At 58.0% G+C, this 6,270-nt stretch overlaps 1 protein-coding gene across 3 annotated transcripts in view; it reads right to left on the bottom strand.

Annotated features, from left to right (window-relative positions):
- Positions 1-6,270, bottom strand: part of kcnj10b (potassium inwardly rectifying channel subfamily J member 10b) — a 71,170-nt gene that overhangs the window by 42,621 nt on the left and 22,279 nt on the right. The window contains exon 1 of one of the 3 annotated variants that reach the window (XM_079819722.1): positions 278-381. The exons of the other annotated variants lie outside the window; for them this stretch is intronic. The gene's annotated coding sequence lies outside the window, so the exon portion shown is untranslated. Of the gene's footprint in view, positions 1-277; positions 382-6,270 lie in introns of those variants that run through there. 3 annotated transcript variants of the gene reach the window in all.

Raw genomic sequence — 6,270 nt, 5'->3', positions numbered from 1 at the left:
AATTAGGGCAGGTGGTTATGAAGTGATTATGAAGTGCGGCTCTGTTTCTATTTCTCCTTGCTCTCTCTGGGCAGCCAGTTCTGTCTGTATCTGGCCTTCTCTAAGCCAGGCTGTGGTCTCTCAGTCTGTACCTTGTGTGTGTGTGTGTGTGTGTGTGTGTGTGTGTGTGTGTGTGTGTGTGTGTGTGTGTGTGTGTGTGTGTGTGTGTGTGTGTGTGTGTGTGTGTGTGTACAGGCATAACCTGCTCTCTATCAGACTGTGGTCACTCAGTCTGTACCTCATCATGTTTTTCCTCAGTTTCCTCAGGTCTCTGACGTGCTCAGGTATTCTGCTGTTGTGTAGTCTCTGTTTAGGGCCAAATAACACACTCTCTCACACACACACAAACACACACACACACACACATACACACACACTGCCCCTGCCCCTAAACCTACCCATCACAGGAGACTGCACAGTTTACTTTCTGTGAAAAAAACCTCATTCTGTGATTTGTGATTTATAAGCATTTTGAAAAGTGAGGATATAGGGAACGTCCTCATATTTCACCCTCTTTTTGTAATACCCATGTCATTATACACATTTGTGTCCTGATATTTCACAAAAACTTGCCCACATGAACTCAAACAAACTCTTATACACACACATATGCAAACATGGAGTGATGTACGAAGTCACTTTGGGGACGACTGGAAGCGATGGCGATGATGGAGGGCTGGAAAACCGATGGTGTGGAGAGAGACCGTAGACCTCGGCCGCGACTGAGCCACAACCACAATCTGAAGCTGGAGGCGGGGGAGGAAGGATGACAGGTCGAGGTGGAGCTGAGGCTGGAGCCGGGGGAGGAAGGATGACAGATCGAGGTGGAGCTGAGGCTGGAGCCGGGGGAGGAAGGATGACAGGTCGAGGTGGAGCTGAGGCTGGAGCCGGGGGAGGAAGGATGACAGATCGAGGTGGAGCTGAGGCTGGAGCCGGGGGAGGAAGGATGACAGGTCGAGGTGGAGCTGAGGCTAGAGGCGTGAGAGGAAGGATGACAGGTCGAGGTGGAGCTGAGGCTGGATGCGGGGGGAGGAAGGATGACAGGTCGAGGTGGAGCTGAGGCTGGAGGCGTGAGAGGAAGGATGACAGGTCGAGGTGGAGCTGAGGCTGGATGCGGGGGGAGGAAGGATGACAGGTCGAGGTGGAGCTGAAGCTGGAGGCGGGGGAGGAAGGATGACAGGTCGAGGTGGAGCTGAGGCTGGAGGTGGGGGAGGAAGGATGACAGGTCGAGGTGGAGCTGAGGCTGGAGGCGGGGGGGGGGGGTGACAGGTCGAGGTGGAGCTGAGGCTGGAGGCGGGGGGAGGAAGGATGACAGGTCGAGGTGGAGCTGAGGCTGGAGGCGTGGGAGGAAGGATGACAGGTCGAGGTGGAGCTGAGGCTGGAGGCGGGGGAGGAAGGATGACAGGTCGAGGTGGAGCTGAGGCTGGAGGCGGGGGAGGAAGGATGACAGGTCGAGGTGGAGCTGAGGCTGGAGGCGGGGGAGGAAGGATGACATGTCGAGGTGGAGCTGAGGCTGGAGGCGGGGGAGGAAGGATGACAGGTCAAGGTGGAGCTGAGGCTAGAGGCGTGAGAGGAAGGATGACAGGTCGAGGTGGAGCTGAGGCTGGATGCGGGGGGAGGAAGGATGACAGGTCGAGGTGGAGCTGAGGCTGGAGGCGGGGGAGGAAGGATGACAGGTCGAGGTGGAGCTGAGGCTGGAGGCGGGGGAGGAAGGATGACAGGTCGAGGTGGAGCTGAGGCTGGAGCCGGGGGAGGAAGGATGACAGGTCGAGGTGGAGCTGAGGCTAGAGGCGTGAGAGGAAGGATGACAGGTCGAGGTGGAGCTGAGGCTGGATGCGGGGGGAGGAAGGATGACAGGTCGAGGTGGAGCTGAGGCTGGAGGCGTGAGAGGACGGATGACAGGTCGAGGTGGAGCTGAGGCTGGATGCGGGGGGAGGAAGGATGACAGATCGAGGTGGAGCTGAGGCTGGAGCCGGGGGAGGAAGGATGACAGGTCGAGGTGGAGCTGAGGCTAGAGGCGTGAGAGGAAGGATGACAGGTCGAGGTGGAGCTGAGGCTGGATGCGTGAGAGGAAGGATGACAGGTCGAGGTGGAGCTGAGGCTGGATGCGGGGGGAGGAAGGATGACAGGTCGAGGTGGAGCTGAGGCTGGAGGCGTGAGAGGAAGGATGACAGGTCGAGGTGGAGCTGAGGCTGGATGCGGGGGGAGGAAGGATGACAGGTCGAGGTGGAGCTGAGGCTGGATGCGGGGGGAGGAAGGATGACAGGTCGAGGTGGAGCTGAGGCTGGAGGCGGGGGAGGAAGGATGACAGGTCGAGGTGGAGCTGAGGCTGGAGGCGGGGGAGGAAGGATGACAGGTCGAGGTGGAGCTGAGGCTGGAGCCGGGGGAGGAAGGATGACAGGTCGAGGTGGAGCTGAGGCTAGAGGCGTGAGAGGAAGGATGACAGGTCGAGGTGGAGCTGAGGCTGGATGCGGGGGGAGGAAGGATGACAGGTCGAGGTGGAGCTGAGGCTGGAGGCGTGAGAGGAAGGATGACAGGTCGAGGTGGAGCTGAGGCTGGATGCGGGGGGAGGAAGGATGACAGGTCGAGGTGGAGCTGAGGCTGGATGCGGGGGGAGGAAGGATGACAGGTCGAGGTGGAGCTGAGGCTGGATGCGGGGGGAGGAAGGATGACAGGTCGAGGTGGAGCTGAGGCTAGAGGCGTGAGAGGAAGGATGACAGGTCGAGGTGGAGCTGAGGCTGGATGCGGGGGGAGGAAGGATGACAGTTCGAGGTGGAGCTGAGGCTGGATGCGGGGGGAGGAAGGATGACAGGTCGAGGTGGAGCTGAGGCTGGAGGCGGGGGGGAGGATGAGTGACAGGTTGAGGTGGAGCTGAGGCTGGAGGCGGGGGAGGAAGGATGACAGGTCGAGGTGGAGCTGAGGCTGGAGGCGGGGGAGGAAGGATGACAGGTCGAGGTGGAGCTGAGGCTGGAGGCGGGGGAGGAAGGATGACAGGTCGAGGTGGAGCTGAGGCTGGAGGGATGACAGGTCAAGGTGGAGCTGAGGCTAGAGGCGTGAGAGGAAGGATGACAGGTCGAGGTGGAGCTGAGGCTGGATGCGGGGGGAGGAAGGATGACAGGTCGAGGTGGAGCTGAGGCTGGAGGCGGGGGAGGAAGGATGACAGGTCGAGGTGGAGCTGAGGCTGGAGGCGGGGGAGGAAGGATGACAGGTCGAGGTGGAGCTGAGGCTGGAGCCGGGGGAGGAAGGATGACAGGTCGAGGTGGAGCTGAGGCTAGAGGCGTGAGAGGAAGGATGACAGGTCGAGGTGGAGCTGAGGCTGGATGCGGGGGGAGGAAGGATGACAGGTTGAGGTGGAGCTGAGGCTGGAGGCGTGAGAGGAAGGATGACAGGTCGAGGTGGAGCTGAGGCTGGATGCGGGGGGAGGAAGGATGACAGGTCGAGGTGGAGCTGAGGCTGGATACGGGGGAGGAAGGATGACAGGTCGAGGTGGAGCTGAGGCTGGAGGCGGGGGAGGAAGGATGACAGGTCGAGGTGGAGCTGAGGCTAGAGGCGTGAGAGGAAGGATGACAGGTCGAGGTGGAGCTGAGGCTGGATGCGGGGGGAGGAAGGATGACAGGTCGAGGTGGAGCTGAGGCTGGAGGCGTGAGAGGAAGGATGACAGGTCGAGGTGGAGCTGAGGATGGATGCGGGGGGAGGAAGGATGACAGGTCGAGGTGGAGCTGAGGCTGGATGCGGGGGGAGGAAGGATGACAGGTCGAGGTGGAGCTGAGGCTGGAGGCGGGGGAGGAAGGATGACAGGTCGAGGTGGAGCTGAGGCTGGAGGCGGGGGAGGAAGGATGACAGGTCGAGGTGGAGCTGAGGCTGGAGCCGGGGGAGGAAGGATGACAGGTCGAGGTGGAGCTGAGGCTAGAGGCGTGAGAGGAAGGATGACAGGTCGAGGTGGAGCTGAGGCTGGATGCGGGGGGAGGAAGGATGACAGGTTGAGGTGGAGCTGAGGCTGGAGGCGTGAGAGGAAGGATGACAGGTCGAGGTGGAGCTGAGGCTGGATGCGGGGGGAGGAAGGATGACAGGTCGAGGTGGAGCTGAGGCTGGATGCGGGGGGAGGAAGGATGACAGGTCGAGGTGGAGCTGAGGCTGGATGCTGGGGAGGAAGGATGACAGGTCGAGGTGGAGCTGAGGCTAGAGGCGTGAGAGGAAGGATGACAGGTCGAGGTGGAGCTGAGGCTGGATGCGGGGGGAGGAAGGATGACAGGTCGAGGTGGAGCTGAGGCTGGAGGCGGGGGGGAGGATGACAGGTTGAGGTGGAGCTGAGGCTGGATGCGGGGGGAGGAAGGATGACAGGTCGAGGTGGAGCTGAGGCTGGAGGCGGGGGGGAGGATGACAGGTTGAGGTGGAGCTGAGGCTGGATGCGGGGGGAGGAAGGATGACAGGTCGAGGTGGAGCTGAGGCTGGAGGCGGGGGGGAGGATGACAGGTTGAGGTGGAGCTGAGGCTGGAGCCGGGGGAGGAAGGATGACAGGTCGAGGTGGAACTGAGGCTGGAGGCAGGGGAGGAAGGATGACAGGTCGAGGTGGAGCTGAGGCTGGAGGCGGGGGAGGAAGGATGACAGGTCGAGGTGGAGCTGAGGCTGGAGGCGGGGGAGGAAGGATGACAGGTCGAGGTGGAGCTGAGGTTGGAGGCGGGGGAGGAAGGATGACAGGTCGAGGTGGAGCTGAGGCTGGAGGCGGGGGAGGAAGAATGACAGGTCGAGGTGGAACTGAGGCTGGAGGCAGGGGAGGAAGGATGACAGGTCGAGGTGGAACTGAGGCTGGAGGCAGGGGAGGAAGGATGACAGGTCGAGGTGGAACTGAGGCTGGAGGCGGGGGAGGAAGGATGACAGGTCGAGGTGGAGCTGAGGCTGGAGGCGGGGGAGGAAGGATGACAGGTCGAGGTGGAGCTGAGGCTGGAGGCAGGGGAGGAAGGATGACAGGTCGAGGTGGAGCTGAGGCTGGAGGCGGGGGAGGAAGGATGACAGGTCGAGGTGGAGCTGAGGCTGGAGGCGGGGGAGGAAGGATGACAGCCTTCAGCTCTTCTCAGTCCATGTGGGGATTGTTTTGAAAGCGTCTGAAGAAACGCTCACAGGACTCGAAAAATATATTTATCAAACGAACACAATGATTCATCTCTCATCACCAGCGACTGATTGGAATGTTATTTTTGTATTACTTGGCCGGCCCGATCATCAGTGAATATAACCGCGAACCGTACACACACACACGCGCGCTCACTATAGCCAGTCGACAGGCCGGTGATAGCCCGTCTGAAAAGCACATAGCCCCGGGACGTTGGGCTTTGCGAGCACTGGCGTCACAAGTCCGGGTCTGATCACGAATGAACCAATAACAGCTTTTCCAGCCTGTGACCGCGTGCTGAGGTTTGTAATCAATAGATATCAAACGATCTGTAACAATGCAATACTAACACATATAAAAACATGTGTTACTCACATAAGTGTGTTGCAGCGTTCCTGTCGGATCCAGAAGCACAGCATTGTGTTTTAATCTCAATATGTCTGCAAATCAGTCTCCACCTGTGTTTTGTTTACAAACGAATCCGCGGTGAAATGAAGCGAACAAACGCGTAATGTCTTATGCACGTGATCTGGAACCGCATGTTTATTGCTCAGTATCGCGACCCGTTTAGCTCCACTAGCCGGTGGGCGGGGCTTAAGGCGGTGCTTCTGCGTCCTATGACATCAGTGGTCGACATATTCTGAGATCTCTCGTTTTCTGGGCCTGGTGTCAATAAAAGCTTTTCTTTGACTAACAAGGACGTTTTCAGCTCTGAAACTTACAGGATATTCTTATATCACGATTAACTTTTATATATTAAAGGCTCAAAGGAAAGTTGATTTCTCAATTCATCAATCCTTTAATATATAAACAATATAAATGTAAAAAAATATATTATAATAAAGTCAGAATAAGGGAACAATCGGGTGAAAACAGCCGAGAGGATCACCGGCTTTGGAGGACATGTATGAGATCCTTCAGGTTAACCCTCTTCTACAGCAGACGGTATACACACACACACACACACACACACAAAACAAGACACTATTAAACACCACACCCTTCACATGGACATTTTAACCATTTCCTCATGTACCGCCTTTTATTGCAATTTACACTGCAATAGTTATCCTTTTTATTCAATGTCTCTAAACTTCAGTCAACATAATCATATGTTTTTT

The sequence above is a fragment of the Gobio gobio genome, assembly GCF_949357685.1.
Source record: "Gobio gobio genome assembly, chromosome: 6".
Lineage (NCBI taxonomy): Eukaryota > Metazoa > Chordata > Actinopteri > Cypriniformes > Gobionidae > Gobio > Gobio gobio.
Note: the sequence above shows the minus strand (reverse complement) of the source record. Positions and strands in the feature narration are given on the sequence as shown.